This window comes from Cebidichthys violaceus, unplaced genomic scaffold (genome assembly GCF_023349555.1).
Source record: "Cebidichthys violaceus isolate CVI_PGR_0920_01 unplaced genomic scaffold, fCebVio1.0.p SCAF_6, whole genome shotgun sequence".
NCBI classification, from domain to species: Eukaryota; Metazoa; Chordata; class Actinopteri; order Perciformes; family Stichaeidae; genus Cebidichthys; species Cebidichthys violaceus.
In genome coordinates, this window is record NW_027176816.1 from 6,324,518 (window position 1) to 6,341,769 (window position 17,252).

Sequence of the window (17,252 nt, forward strand, 5' to 3'; positions counted from 1 at the left end):
CAGTGACGATGGTTGGCACTGAGGCCTGTGGGAGAAAACAAGACTGATGCTGTTTGAGCTCCGGACTCTCTGTTGTGGTCTTGTAACAATTGTTCTGTTTTGTGCTCATGTAGTGACAATACTCTCGAAGATAGAAACATTAGCATCCTGTTCACCACAGAGGTTACCAACTGTTACACAACGTTACACAGTTACACAGTCAGATAAATGGAGATTTTCAACCCTAACAATGTGATTTCCATCCTGAAGAGGTGAAGAAGTTTGTTGAAGATTGTCTGTTTGTTGCTGAAGGGTTTTGTGTTTTAATTTGACAATTTATTATGAAACATGTCTAAGATATGAAGATATTTCCTTTGCAGAGGGGTGTTGAATGCTGCCATTTTTCTGCTACGGTGAGCTGGTAATGGCTGCTTCACGCTAAATTTATTTCCTCTGCCATTTGGTCATTAACCTGCTGACACTTTTCCAAACATTGGATACTGTTACAACTAAGATGTCTTTGCATTCAGTTTGAATATTGTACATTTGAATTTAATAGATATGCACAGATACCGATACTGATATTGGATATTAGTTCAATACCTTATTCAAATAGCTGGATCGACAATAGGCCGATCTGATATCAGATACCATTATTTTAATAAATAACAACTCAGTACATATACATGTATTTATTTGTTACATTTTATTTTACACAGTTAGGAAAGCAATATTAAAGGATCTTTATTATACATTCAGAACATTAAAATGGAAGCAAACAACTATTATCTATGTAAAGATACACTGCTTTCATAAACCTGTTACAGCTGATAACGCCACCCTGACCGACTGCGTCGTAGCGTAAGTGTAGAACCAACCCTCAGGTTCCATCTCAAGTAAACTATTAGCTCTGTCAGCAATTTGGGGTTACTTGCACTATTGGCACTGTTACTACGAGCAAATGTTTTACACCGACTGTTCATATTGATCTGACTCTACTGAATCACCATTGACACTGCAGAAATCAGTGGCTTTTTACCGTTTCTTAGAGCTGTTACTGTAATGTAAATAGTTAGCTTATGTTCTATTAACCTTGTAAACAATGCTTGCATAAGCTTATTGTACTGATTTGAACATAACAGCTTGAACCAGCAACTTTAACTTAGTACTGAACTGAAGACAGACATGATCTGTGGCGACCAACACCACATTATGAACAGTGATACAGTTGCTTATTGATATAAGCATGTGTCCTGATGTGTATTTACACGGCTTAGCTTGAAAAAAAGTGAACAAAGTACATGATCAGTTGACAACAAGTTTTTAAGCTGAACTAAACAAAACAATTTGAAACAAAGTGATTTGTATTTTCCACCTCTGTTTTGTCTGTCTGTTTTTTGTTTGTGTTCATATCGTGTTAAGTTGTAAGTCTTGCCACTGAGCTGCAATACTCAACAATCAAAAGCTTTGGCATCATTGTAACTGAAAGAATATTGTGCTTTTCGAGGAGTTGTAATCGGCTTGAGAGCAGGAGACCAGGCTCGTAATTGATATTTTGTTTTAAATCCATGTCGGAGTTGTCTGTTTTTGAAGCTGTGGGTAGATGATGGAGATATAGGTTTTATAGCACATTACTGTGGTGTGAAGAGCCAGTAATATAGCAACTGAGCTTACATCACACCTAAATATTGCACTGACTGACTGTGCCCGGACTTGACCTCTCTTTGCTGCTTATTTCATTTTGTCCCGCCTGCTCATAAAATTGTGTCAAGGGAAATTATTAAATCATGAGATCAAAGTGTGCAACATCGGGACTGACACAGATATTGGAAACCATGAAACCCTTTATGGTCACATTATTCACCGTCTGATCGAAATGGAACATTTGGAATTTTGTGATTTGTCCCTTCCTGCTGTGTGAGTGTCCATGTCAGCATACTATACCTTCAAGAGAAAGCACAGACAAACACATCAACATACAAACACTGAAATAAATTCACTTGTTTTATTCAGCTGTGATCTAACAAAAACCCATGAGACAATGTGTAAAATTTCCCATGGCAATGCTGGGAATGCTATGGGCCACACTGATCTCAGTTCTTTTCTATTTCAATGACATCAGTCATTTCCTGAGAGGTTGTATCAGTCCTTTGATCTTTATTTGCCATTATGGGCAAAAGGTTTTATGATACATAATAAGCTTAAATAAGTTTGTGTGCATGTACAACCACTGGCCCACTTTATGGTCATGATTGCTGTATTTCAAAACAGAATACATATTGCAGATTACCACAGTGATAATAGAGCAAAGGTGAGTCCTGCATAAAGATTATTTCAGAGGCAATAAAAAACCTGCCTATGAATAACCGCTGGCATTTTTGTGCTCCACTTTGTCTCTTTTCACAGGAGAGCAAGTCAATGAAACACATTATTCATGGAGCACTCACCTAATTTACCTTCAAGAAACAGCTGTTATTGCTTTCATGGTATGAGGGGTCAGCTATTGATCAACTCTGACACATCACATAAAGACAGTTGTGTTTGTCTCTAAGACAGGGGTCTTCAACGTTTTTCAGGCCAAGGACCCCCAAACTGATAGAGAGATGGAGCAGGGACCCCCTACTATATATATATTGTATAAAATTGTGTTTTGTATTAAACTGGGCCTAGTGCCATGTATAAACATACCTTGTTATTGTGCATTCAATACTAAGCTATTCAAATAATACACAGGTTCATATATTCATGTTTTAATTTTAAACATGTGCAAGGTACAGTGAGTAGGGTGGCCGTGCCACTGACATTTATAAACACACCTTGTCAACTGATACCAATGCCAATATCAACATTGTCTGTCAATTGCATGATAATCATGCATACAAGCTATTCAAATTGAATTTTTTATTTTAAACCTAAATGTGGAAACAAAAAATGAGTGATGGCCTATTAGTGCCAGTGCCATGCATAAACATACCTGTTATCGTGCATAGAATACTGAACTATTAAAATAATGGACAGATTCATGTTTTTTGGTCGAGTTACAAAACTATCTATTTTTGCTCATAACAATGTCCATACACTTGGATAGGAGCTGCAGTGTTTTAGCCAGGAATATCTTGCAAAATTAATTGCACAAGGATTCGTGGGTGAAGTAAATGTTGTTTTTTAATAAAAAAAAAAACTATTTTTACAACGGTATCTTCTTTTCAAATAATATTGCAGCGTGCGTCCTTGTGTCTGGGATCTTAGTCAGCTGGGGACTGAATAGGCTCTCGGTCAATCACGGGGAACCTGACAGAGCCAGCATGTAACATGCAGCCTCGTGATAGGGGCGTGTCCTCCTCTTTGTGTACAGGAGGCTTGGAGGAACAGGTCCAGGCTAGTCTCGCGCTGTGAGTGAACCGGTGCCCAGCTTGAGAGAGCTCCTGTGTGTCGCTGAATGTGTGCATTTCTGACTGAAAGATAACATCTTTTGCCTCCATTTATCCATTCGTTGGATTCATGTTAATGTGTATTTAAAGACATTTAAATTTGTGGAAAAATAATTAAAAAAATTGTCTAATCAACCAAAAATTTCACGGACCCCCTGCAGTACCTCTGCGGACCCCCTAGGAGTCGTGGACCTCCTGTTGAAGACCTTTGCTCTAAGACAAAGCTGCAGCAGCCATTGACAGCACCAGCTCATGCTGCCGTTGATACACAAACAAGAGGTCTCCTCGCTGAGATGACTTTAGAATAGTTTCAAGTTGTCTCAGTTTAATTTGAGGTAGATATTCAAATTATATGGATTTTAACATTTACAAGGTGTAATAGCTGCATCGATCAATATTTTTTATCAAAAATGACACAAATGATTAAAATTATTATGAGTCAAACTCAGTGGTGGGCCGTCAGGGCCAGCTAAGCCTTCTCTGCTGGCCTAAACAGAATCACAAAGTTATAGCTATTTTATAATTTAATAATTTTTCACAAATACACTACATGTATTCTACATTTTTTTCCCATTAGCTTATTTTCTCATTGCACAGCTCCTGTCTTCCTCTGTTGCTCTGCTTCCAGCCTGCAGCACTGCTTCCAGCACAGCTTGTTTAAGTAGAGCTTTTATCCAATCAGATTCAGCCTCTATTTCTCTATGTAAGGAGAGAGGCCCGAGGCTCTCTAGGTAGACTTTGCAGATTAAAGTATATGGGGACGATATTGTTGATTGTCATCGTCTTCAACCAATCAGATCTTTAGTTTGACATGTTGGGCGTATTCTTTGACGTGCCAGAGCTACCCAGGTAGCCTGCTAAGTACGTCAGCATTAAGGTGCGCCGTGATTGGTCAGTGGGCCAGCGTGACTTTTGTCAAACAGAAAGCTAGCTAGCAGATCTAGTGTTTAGTAAGAGTTCAAGTTGAAACATATGTAAGAGAAGTTATGACATTTTTAGCGTTTTGTTTGGTGTAGATTATTTATTTTTTTACCTAGCTGTGTTTTTTTAACACCCAATGGCTGAAGAAGGAGGAGAAACGGATTTCTGGAGAAGGACATTTCCAGAAAAGCTGGACATTGTATCAAAGGGTCGGTCAAGCCCACAGCTAGCAGCCCTGACCCAGCATGGAAAAGTATTTGTATGAACTGTATTTCTGGCTGACAGTGGCGGGGAAGCGTTGCACATTTTATGGCTAAGAATGCGTTTCATTTGCAACTGAGCTCTTGGTGTTTGGAGCTGTTTGGAGCTATGCTAACCAAGGCAGCTACATGACAGGACAGCACAAGCTAAGTGAACAGCAGCTGTGGTAAGTGAACTGCTTTCTATTGTGTTCATTTGTCTATCTTGTCATTTTTATGAATATTATGAATGGCTCGTGCTCTAGCGCTGCAGTGTTGCTGGATTGATTTGTTGCTTTGTTGTCATGTAAATATATGTGACTGGTTCTTGTGAGTTTTTCTTGTCATTGTGTTAATTACATTGATTTGGACAATATGCGTTGTCCGTTAATTACGAAGCATCCCGTCATGCGCGGGGTTATTGTCCGGACAATTGAATTCCTTCAGGCTGTTGTTTCCCCGCTAAGCTAGTTAGCTAGTGAAGACACGTGCTCAGCTCTTTTTTGTTATTGTTACGTGTTCAGAGGTCGCAAAGCCTGTTGTCTGTTACGTGAGCGCAGTCCACCGAAAATATTATAATTCCCTCAATTTAACCTTCTGCATTTTCCAAATGCACTAGTATTATTCAAACGTATTGTTCGGTTCGTAAGCCTCGTACCGAACGGTTTAATATGAATACGTGTATTGTTACACCCCTAGAAACAAATAATCGTAGCTGTGGCTCATAATGAGCTTATTAGGAGATGGCTCAAGTGTAGGAGGACGGCACAGAAGGCCCAGGTATAAAATGCACGGCCCGCCACTGGTCAAAGGGATCAACTGTAGTGACGAACCCAGAAAAGAATCATCACCTGCTTTTTGTTGTTTTGTATTCTAAGTGTCTATGATAATCTATAAGTTATTTGCTATCTATAAGATAGCAAAAATAAGCTCGGACACCACCCCGATGAAGGCAAAATAGCCAACAACTTTTGGTGAGTAAAGTATGGAGCACTGGAGAAGAGTTCAGCGACGTGTTTTGATTTTGATGGCCCCTTTGATGGCCCCCTCATAAGCATAAAAAGCTTCATATCAGCATCAAATAACCACAAATAAAATGTTAGATAAATAGGCTTTTGTAACCCAGAAAGAGTCAGACAACCAAATGCAGAAAATCTAATGTCAGTGCCAATGATGATGACGTCAACGTAAGTAGGTCTTCCCTTATCTTTAAAGATGATTGAATAAAACTAATGTAAATAAAATATTTAGAAAAATTAAATGAGTCAATAATATGAGTAAGTGGACACAAGTGGAAGTTTACTGAAATTTGTATCTCTGTTTTTGACCATAAAATGACAGCTTGTTTGGTAATAATGCTTTCACAATATTAAATAAACCCAGCCCAATACTATTTTTCCAAGGCCAACTTAATCAAAAATAGACCAAGTGGGTGGAAATCAGCCCAATCTGACAACACTGTGCAAATTATGTTTTTGCTCTTCTCTCAACTGGCTTGGTAAGAGTTTGACACATGGTTCATCCAATCACCTGCCATGTATTTTTTTTAAAGTGCCTGCGCTTTCCAAAAGTTTCCAATAGTGGCTTCTTAGATGGTTCCGTGTGACAAACCGTCTGGCAGATCGTTGGTTTTATCAATTTCATAAATTGATAAAATTTGATAAAAGGGTTACTTCGTGGTTTTGACTTGTGTTTGGCATAGCCTACTCTGCCATGAAATATGTTATGGTTACTTCCTGACTGATCCTTTTAAACCTGTAGTTTTATGCTTTGCAAACTCACACAACAAATATTTTCACAGTTGCCAAATGGTGCTAACTAATATGCATATGACCTATACTTTTAGCAGTGTTTGTAATTGTGATGAAGCAATTCAACAATCCTCTTTATGAGGTGTTTACGTTATATTGCCAAGTCCCTGTAGCTGTATGGTGATTTGCGGCTTGTGCATTCATATTGAAATGAACAGCATTGAGATCACAGTTGTGATAGGTTTGAACGTGCTGCAGCTAGTCACATCCTAGAACAGTTTCGTTTATGTTATGTATGTAATTGACCATTCACATGTGCTTGTCATTGTGCATACTTCCATGTGTGAGGAGCTTTTACTGTGTTGTCTTCCATGGAGCCAAACACAGATAAAAACTCCACCAACCCCACCCCTCAACACTCACAAACACACACACACTCTCACACAGAAACTCACTCCGCGCTGATGACTGATGGCCCTGGGCTCTCCTCTGTAAATGACAAGTGCCATCCATAACAGGCAGGCAGGGGCTGGTAAAGTGATTACGTTCATAACACATGATGTCTTGGTAAACACAGCTGGCACCCACGTCTGTCACACTAGACAGGAAGTCAAATTGCTCCGTCCATGCAAAATTATGGATTGTGTTTTAGGTTTGTCTTAACAGAGGGTTGTCGTCGTCATGGCAGAGGGCTGGACTACACCTTTATTTCACCTCATTTACTGTAGAAAATGTGACTGTCTGAGCCAGAGGATGTCAGAGATGGCCAAGTATGATAAAAATCGATAAGATAGGAGGAGGACACTTAAAGTCTATTGTTAGCACAGGGAGCACATTATAAACTCGTTATACATCACTCTCTGATAATTACATGAAGTATAATTCATTATAAATCTGACACGACTCTATAATGAGATTCTTATCAGAGTGCCATGTCCTGATTATAGAGAATGTACATGGATTTGCTTATTATAATGCAATGTGTAGAAAATACAGAGTCGAAGGCAACTGTTGTATTTGACTTGCAGATTGTAATTGGCTTACAACAGTAGGAAAGCACTGGTGGATTCATTACATTAGGTTTGAATTTTAAACTCAATAAGAACAGGTAGCTATGCTCTCCTTTTGATCTTAGTCAGCACTCATGCAGCAGAATTTTGAAATTAAAAATGATCTCCGCCAGCAGATAATGTATTTGGCCATGTGAGTTTGTGCCTGTCTGTCTGTCCATGCCTAAATTTGAATATTGCTGGATCCATCAGCCTAATATTCTTTGTGCTTATTTGTAACTGTCTGCTTAAGGACCTCTTGGGGTTACAGTGATTCACAAATTTTTACATTTTGTTGACAACACATTTTACTTCAACTTCAGTTTGGACAGAATTGCTCCTCTTGATTTGCATGCCCAGGTTAGACAATTGCATGTATGTATAACTATTGCTTAGCAAATGTCAAACTGAACCAGGTCCTGTCTACAACAGAGCATGTCTTCTTACATCGGTAGGAGGAGAGCTACATAGCTCTGGGCTATTGTCGGTCGGGGGTTTTTTGGACTGTTTTTGTCATTTCATTTTGCTAATATAATTGTCTGCGTCTGAGAAATGAGAGCCGCTCAGTCACCACTCAGTGGTTAACCGAGACGGGTTTGAATGAAGTCTGTTTTACAGTTAGTTCGGTGAAAGAGAGGAATTTAAATTCCAAAAGGTGTACGGTTGTTTTTGTCTGTTCACAGTTTTTCTCATTTACTTTGGCTCAATTCTTGAATCAGAATAATTTTTTTTCAGAACAAGTAGTTCAAATGAACAATTAGTTTGTTGTTCACAACAGATTTGAATTTCCCATTCACTCAAGCCAATTGCCTGTGTTTTGGCAAATGTTATGTGCAAAAGAGTATAATTGTGTTAGATTTGCACAATAACCACTTGCACATGGCTTACTGATCAAAACGGATGAGTTGATTCCCAGTGAAATTGTCAGACTCTTCACAACTTTTAAACATTCTTTCATTGTTTGAGTCATCATATGCAAAAGGTGTGCATCAGTCTCTGTGTTGCTCAGTGAGAGAAATTTAAGTAAAAATCACTCCTAGATTGTTTGCAACACAAAATTCATGTGAAAAAGGTCAATTCCCAGCATAACTCTGGTCAGTTTCAGCCTGAGCAGAATCAATTAGCCAGAACAAGTAAAACACCTGTGTGGGTGTGTTAGTTAAACAGAATGAAAGGAGGTAAGAGAGAAATAGTGATGACATACACAAACTGTAAATTGGGGAACACAAAAATGATATTGTATTTTTTGTTAGTATGGCATCTAAAATCTATCTAGAGCACTGAAAGGTAAAACACTGATTAGGTAGAATTTGTTTTAGCTGGGTGTAATATGTCTGACACTATGAGTACAATAAGGACATTTTTGGGAAATCATCCTTAAGGCTGAAGCTTGTACATATTGCATGAATCAGCAAAATATACATCTTTCACATTTACTTTTCTATTGAATTCACTCACTGTTAACCTTCCTGTCTTTCATCTCAAAGTTAAACACTTGTTCATAAAAGTTGGTATTTTCAGTCAATCAAGATTCAATTAATTCCCTTAATTATGATATTTAGTGTATTTGATTAACAAATATGCTGATTAGCGTATGAAAGTGAAATATTTCTTTGGACCTATAAGTAAAGTGAGACTCAGGCGTCAGAGGACAGAGAGATAATTAGTGACTCGCTGTCACAACAGGATACTGTTGAATGACAACATTATTTGTTTCCTTCCGCCAGTAACTCATCATCTAATTAAAGGTGGCACCCTATCTTTCACATTACATCCAGTGTCTGACCATCAAGTCTCAGTGACACTGTTTCCCCCTTGTCCCACTCGCCCCACCATCGTTTTCATCACCATCATTTCCTGAAATGCTCCAGGGTTTACAATGCATTTATTGTGAGAGATTTAAATAGAACATGAGGACATCTGTGACTCACTGTGCCTTCTGGGTACCACATCAATGAGGAACTGTACATATGGACAGTAGATATGGGCAGGAACTTGAATGCCAGAGGATCGGTGTGTGTGTGTGTGTGTGTGTGTGTGTGCTTTTTTTTATATATAAATAAGAATGAACGACATTTCAGAATAAAAAAACAATGATATTGAGCTATAAGGTATCTGCTCCTCCTTTTTCTGAATTTTCCCTGCAGACTGTCTGAAGATAATCACTGCTGCTTATCACCTGCTGTGCGGACCACTACCCATACTACCATACTATATGCCAGAAAAAGATTTAATATGTCCCAATAGCAGTATGTCAAATGCAGTATGGCAAACATACCAGGATATCACTGTCATGCTTTACTGGGACATTTGAATAGAACAGAGTGATTATTAATGTAATAAATATCACGTCTGCGAGTCAAAATGTCTGCTGTGTTGGCTAAACAAAGACTATTTCATCCCACTCTAAAACATCATGCAAGGATTCAGTGGAATCAATCAATCTTTTCTAGTGAAATTATCAACTTAATTCAACCTATTCTTTTTCTAGGTTTTAATTTCACATCACTTCAGAACTTAAAAACATGAGTGCGTTTGACTATACATTTTTTTTACTTGAAATTATGAGTTGAATGGATGTCCTACAAATAGTTAACTAAACTCATCAAATACATTTTCTAAACAATCAACATTCAACATTAGCAGAGCCAGCGGCAGTAGTTTAAAAAAACCCATAGAAAATGGGCATTTAGTCTTTAATACAAAAAATAAGATATGTCAGGGATGTTTCTGTTTTGTTCACAATAAAGAAAGCAATGGTAACATGATGAAGGTTAGAATTGAATTCAGTCCCCATCCCTCACCAAATGTAAACAGTGTAATAATGATTGCATTATTTCAAAATAGTTAAATCAGATACTCTACATAAGCTATTCTGTGATGCCCCTCCCACTGTTTTGGAGGTTGTCCTGGCCAACCTCAGCAGGCAATTAGCTGATTAGGGTCGTCAGCTAATTAAACTCACCTGGGCCCTTATGCTATAAAAACTGGCCCTGCATTCACTCCGTTTCTCCCTTACAGCTGACATCCACTGTGCGTCACTCACCGCCGTAGCACATTAACCACATGTCCATGCACTGCATTTATATACTGACATTGCTTTTGTTTATTTTGTGTTACTGTAGTTCATCTTGTTCTAAGAATAACCAATTTGTGGACTCTTCTCTTGACACATACCCTTGTCAGTTTGTGATGCTGAGGAAATGTAAATGAAAAGCACAAGCGCCCTTCAATGTCATTGAGTAGTTTTTTTTTCTTGTAAATAAACAAGTCAAGTAAATTGTATTTATAGAGCCCAATATCACAAATTTGCCTCAGGGGGCTTTCTAAATTGTAAAGCATAGCACAACATCTGTCCTTTTCTACCCTCACCAAAAGCAAACGTTTTATACAACATTAAACATTTGGAAAGCATTTTAAATCCAGTAGTGTTTACATCCATGTTCATTAGCCTTATCACTGTCCTGTGCAAATGGTGCAAATGCAAAAGCAGGGCTAAACGGGTACCCATTCAGAGAAAAACATCTCAATCGACTTGACTAAAACTAGACTAAAATGTTCATGGTTTTCTTTGACTCTAAAATGGACTAAAATGATAAAGGATGAGGTTGACTAGATATGGCAAAAACTAAAGTGGACTAAGATTCAATATAAGATGACAACCCTCTTAACCTTGTTCATAAACGTGTCAGGTTCTGACTGCTCTTCCTCTTTGTTGATGCATTTTATTTGTAATTGGTTTATCATATTTTCTTACAGTTCTCCCGTGTAATAAATAATGTTGCAGTATTTTGACTGATGCACCTGCAATTCAAGCGTAGATGATACGGCCTCTTTGGAACTTATCTAATCTTGTTTTGAATATGTATAATCATGAGTGCCAGTTTGCAAATGCAACTATTTGTCTTTTATTATAATGGTGCCACACCACTTTAACAGCCTAATGAAGTACATTCAGATTACAGTTAAGTGAAGTGTTTTCTATCAACTGAAGAGTATTTAGTAAGTTTGGACAAAACTTGAATTATTAATATCTGACAGATATTAAATAAATATACTAAATATAGCACATTATATTCCTTTCATGAAGTGATGTTCTTGCTCATGGACAAAAAATGGTGTAAGCACACTGTGTACATTTTCATTTTTTTTGAAGGGTATCCATTCACTGCTTGAGAGCAGATAACTAGATTCAGTGCAGCCATGGCCTGTGCAGAAGGGCAATTTTCCTTGACCGCCTACTACGGCATGAAGGACTGCAGACCGTTCTCTCACAATTGTGGCTTTTGTCTTCGGCTGCTGCCATGCCAACACAACTGAGCCACCCAGCTACTGCAAGCCCGGCCATCTAAAATGCCTTGTGAGGGCAACATTTGGGGAAACTGTCACTTTAGAGCCCTTAATGATTAGCATAGTATGCTCAAATTATACTGCCATCCACCTAAATGAATGTTGTAGGACATTGTCCCCTTGAATCCAGAGATTAGAGGGTATGTCACTATTTTATGTGACCCCTGAGTGGGAGATGGGTTATTGCGTGGATTGACTTAATTTCCCTGAAGAGGACAAGACATTAGTCGGAGGACTGATCCCTCTATATTATAAAACTCTATCGAGGCAGCATTGATAAATGTCTGTCCTGGCACGATGTTACCATTAATCCAAATAGTATGAGTATAGAAAGACAACGATCGGTATTGATATTAAATTCAACAGGCGTTGGATAGAATGAAAGAGGGAGGTCAAGTCTGAGACGCTAATAAGAAGCAGCTGTTTTCTTCTGAGACGATGAGCATACACTATTGTATAGTTTTGGAGAACATACACAGGTGTAACACCCCAAGTAGCTGCACAAACATTGATAATGACATCCAACAAGCTGAACTGAAAAGACTAAGCGCTACAGTTGGTCTCAACATAATTTCGCGACTAGTTAAGGAAATGAATGAAATTAGAGACTTGTTTGCGCCGCTGTGTCTTCTCTCCCTCTCTCTCTACTCACAGAATGTCTGCAGAGCCTGGACTAATTATCCGCACACTGATGCACCTGAACCTGCCAACTTGTGTTTGTGGAGAGAGACAGGAGAGCACATGCCTGGATTAACCTTGGCTGTAACACTGAGATAAATCTGTTTTCATGGTGCTGATGATATTCCTGTTCCGTCTCACTCTGCATCTGACACAGCCCATGTGTGGGTTTTGACAATTTGAATTGTGATCACTCTGTAGTTGAAATGCAGCGCACTGTGTGTACACACTTTCACTCAGTGACATCTATTTGCTCAGACCATATCTCATAAAAAGTAATTGCTATCATTTCTCTTTTTTCCCCCTAATCCATAAAAGCTTTTTTAAACCTTTTCTATTAAAATTCATGTAGTTTGAATAGCACAACTCATCTCTTCCATTTGAGATACATTTTTGGCTGGTGACCCCTTAAAATTAAGCAGTGTCTGGTTGCAACCGTTCCTCAGTTTGAATTTGTCTATCTGAGTTGAGAGCTTTGTAAATAACTTTTAGAGACCTAGAAGTAAAACTATCACAAAAAAATGAAAACAGCTCACCTCTTCCTCTATTTGAACACAGAGCCGTCATGTTCTGCATTCAGATTACAGACTAATATCCTGCAGATGACTCATTCTTCTTGCAGACAAGGTTTGGTTTTGTCAGTGTCAATCTCTTTCAATAATTCTGTTCAAGGCCTAATATTCAGACATTTCATATTAAATATTCTTTATTAATACATCATTCTTTATAAATTCTCAACATTTAGTGAGTCAACAATGTGAATTGTGGTAAACTCTCATGCTTTGCAATTGCTACAGTACATGGCTACAAAAAAATGTGTCCAGCTCCAGTAGAAAACTTTACCAAGCAGAAAAATACATTATTGCCTTCAAATCCATCCCAAAGATAAGATAAGACAAGTCTCATATCTTCACTTTGGATGTGTGATGCAAAAAGAGTAAAGAGTGTAAAGAGCGAAGAACCAGTGGGAGATAGAAAAGCAAACGACAGAACATGCCCTCTCCTCTCAGGTGCAGACATCCATTTAGAGAAAAGTGCTGGTATCTCTCTACCTCTTCAGATTCCATTTGAAGATCGCTGTCTGACCATCTCACGGTGTTATTGCTCCATCTCAATGCATTGAGCTCTCAAGAGAAGAGCTGCCTTCTAGTACAAAACTAGCTCCATGCCATTATGCTTTTGCTTTCAAGAATCGTGACGTATAGAAATGGAAACACAAAAACAAACAAAGATGTTCTGTCCTCTTTTCATCTTGTTCTGAAAAAAACTAATCTAATTAATGCTATGAATATCTTGCACAATAATATGCCATGATAAAAGAATTACACTTTCAACATTAAGAACAATTTGTTTCTATGCAATAAGTTAATTGATTGACAAAATGACACAAAAGGCAGTATAACTTTTATCTATCCATGGTTAGTTAGTTAAATATATTAATAGACTTTCTTCACAACATTATTTGCATACAATACAACTGTAAATTGTCAAATAAAAGTGTTGATGTCAAAGAAATATTCCGAATGCAATGCAATTATCTCACCACATAAATACAGTTGTTGCTCAACAACATTATGTTCACAAATTTCCAAGCACGTGTAAATAAAGAAAAAAAATTTAAACATTAACTTTAAAATAAATTACTGTATCCATCTCAGCGGTGGTAACTGTCTAAATACATGAGACTGCAGCACGTCAGAAAATAACGCACTAACTGAAGATCCATCTCTGAGTATGACCATTATTTTTTTCTTCTTTTAGGTGCTGCAGAATTCATACGGATCACATTAAAATGTCTTTGACCAGCGTGGCAGAAAGCCTAGCATAGCAACCATCAGTCCAATCTGCTCATGGTTTTTTCTCTGCCACATGACTATTATATGCTCACAGAGTTTAAAGGGCAGCTCTATATATAATGTACACTATATTTTCAGAACAATAGGTGCTTATGAATACCGTTTATATCAGTAGGCCGACCTTGAACATTCGTTTTCATTATTGCATCGAAATTGCTGTAGCTTGATGTGTGAATACTTTTGACTGCTTATACTTTGCAGAATGAAGTACACTGCATTGTTTCAAGTGGCTTTGCTTCCCAGTCACGACAGTAGGACCATCTAGTGGCTGAGTTGTGTAATGTTACAAGATGTAGAGAACATCTTGCCAGCTGTCACTCTATTAGGAAATGCTTGGACACCCCCCCCCCCCCCCCCCAGGGGAACGATATGAGGGCCATCTTACGGGAAATCAGCACAATGCTGCTCTTCATCAGACGGTACAATGCTGCACCAGTCAGCCACTGGTCCTGCTAGCTGCATTTGCTGCTCACAAACGAAACTCAGCAATGTCTGAATGCTCGTGTTTCTGCTGGATGAATTATAAATGCATGTTGCATGGTCATATACTCAAATGGAACAAATGCTGTATTGTTCAAAAATGTTTTAAATTGTTGTAAAGATTCATAGTTTCCATAGATCCAAAATAGACTCAGTATCAAGTTTATTAGGGAAAACTGTTTTGCCATAATGTTTAATTTTGTGTTGCCTATAATGTTCAGTTTTTGTGTCATGGAGTTGTTTTGTGCAGCTGTGGCCAATAACTTGGCCATTAAGTGCATATATGTTAGGTTGAATTATTGGAAATGTCTGTAAAATTGTGCAAAATAGATAAAAAATATTTCCAATCGTAACAAGCACATAGTGATACTGTCAACGAGTGTGGGGAGACAAATATATATATATATATATCTATATATAGATATATATATATCTATATATATATTTACCTTAAGTTATGCTTTAAAGGTTCTCTATAATATTCAGAGCATTAATGGTGACAAAAAAAAGCGGAGACAAGATTGTAGAGTTGATGTCATCATGGGATACATCCTGGAGCTTCTCCATGGACAGTAATAGAAAAAGTCCTAATTTACGAGAGTGTCAATGCTGATCTAACTGGGAGGAGTATTTTGTGATTTACAACTGGAAACCCTGCATTTACGGTATTTTATTCTAAAAGCAAAATATACGTGTCAGTTATTCCCTGTCAACAGATGGACTGCTTGAATGCTCTTCTGATGATGTAATTTATTTATTTTGTATCTTTTCTCTTGAAACATTACTGTAGTGACATGTACTAGGTTTGTGATAAACTGAGATATCCTGTAGGTGCATTAAAGATATTTAGAGATTTTTCTTTATGAATTATGACGGAAGCCATAATAGAAGGTGTTGTGGACCACACAATGATTGATTCATAAAAAACTACGAAGACCTTTGTTTCATTTAATGATTTATTGACATTTACTTTTTTTCCCACCATGGTTTCTCTTGATACCAATACTATTTACCATAAAGTTTCATTTCATTTAAATTACATTTATAATGATTTACTCACATACACATTTATTGTTTAATTTTCTTATTGCAATAAACAAGAGTAGCCAGAATGAGTCAGGTATTGCTACAATTCGCCATACAAACTCTGTGTCCCCTCTGACAATGAAATTCAAAAATAACTTTATTGGCAAGACAAAATTACACCATAGCCTCTCCATCTCTCTGCTCCGGGAGAGGCTGAGGCCAGAATAAGGCTAAGGCTATTAGCCTAAACACAGCTAACATGAAATACCTGCCCAGAAAATAGGCATCTAACATTTATTTCCCATATGTGAATCATGAGGATGAATAAATTGGAATTACCACAGTATGAACATATCTGTGGTGCTGCTACTTGACTGACCTACCAGGGACAAGATCACTACACTACTTTGATTGGGTCATTGATCAAGAATCTAGAATCTAGAATCCAGAATGATTGATCAATATTCCGAAATCAAACATGTGCAGGTTACTGTCTCCATTATTTTGTTAGGCCACTTTATAGCTCCAGGTTGCTTCTGTCTGGGATTGGTGGAAAGTAGGGAGAGAGCAGGTCCCAACACACACTAGAATACATGGTACACACACAGACAGGAAGGAGAGCACGGATCCTGGAATAGTATCTCACTCACAAAATGAACTCTGCAAAGAAGGTTTCGTTCGGCAACAAAAAGAGCACAACGGTGGGAGCTGACACCAAGCCAGCTTCTTCTGCAAGTAATGGCATTAACATTGTTCCTCAGGATTTTCTATTAAACACATTTCTCACACACACAAAGAAAACAAATGTATGTAAGTCCAAAAAGAAAATAAACCCGTTGAACAACTCTAACTTTAATCCCTTGATACCTGGTGTTGTACCCTGTTCCCCAAGCAGAGATTACCATAGTAAAAAGGCCCTTTAATATGAAGGGCGGTCCCTAAACCCAGCTACACCTCTGTCTCGCTCTCAATCCCTTCGAGGGCTTGTAGCCTACCCCTCATGGAAGAACTGAAAAGTCTGTCAGCTGGCGTGCTCCCAGTTTACACATGACTCCAGACAACATGTCACAACATGTCACAATGATAACAAGTCACTCTGATAAAAATTGCTCATTGCATTGCAATATTCAGATGAAGGTAAGACATTAGAGCTCATTGCTTCTCAATGAAAGGGCACAGTGTACATCTTGTTCAGAAAAGGGTGAAAGTTTTCAAGCTGTCGAGCAAGATAGGTCTGCAGCTGCTTAGCTAACTTTTGTGGCTCCCCGCTAAGTTCAGTTGGTCTGCTTGAATGTCAGTTTGTCTGAGTCAACACCGTCGAATAATTCCACCATCTTCTTATCTCTTCATGGATGCAGTTATTAACATTTCCTACCTACAAAAATATTTTATTGTGTCTCCTATTTTGCTCTTCTTTATGTGTGATATAAAAGCAAACTACAAATCCAAACCAAACAAAGTGCTCACCAGTCTTTGTAAAAGAAAACAAATC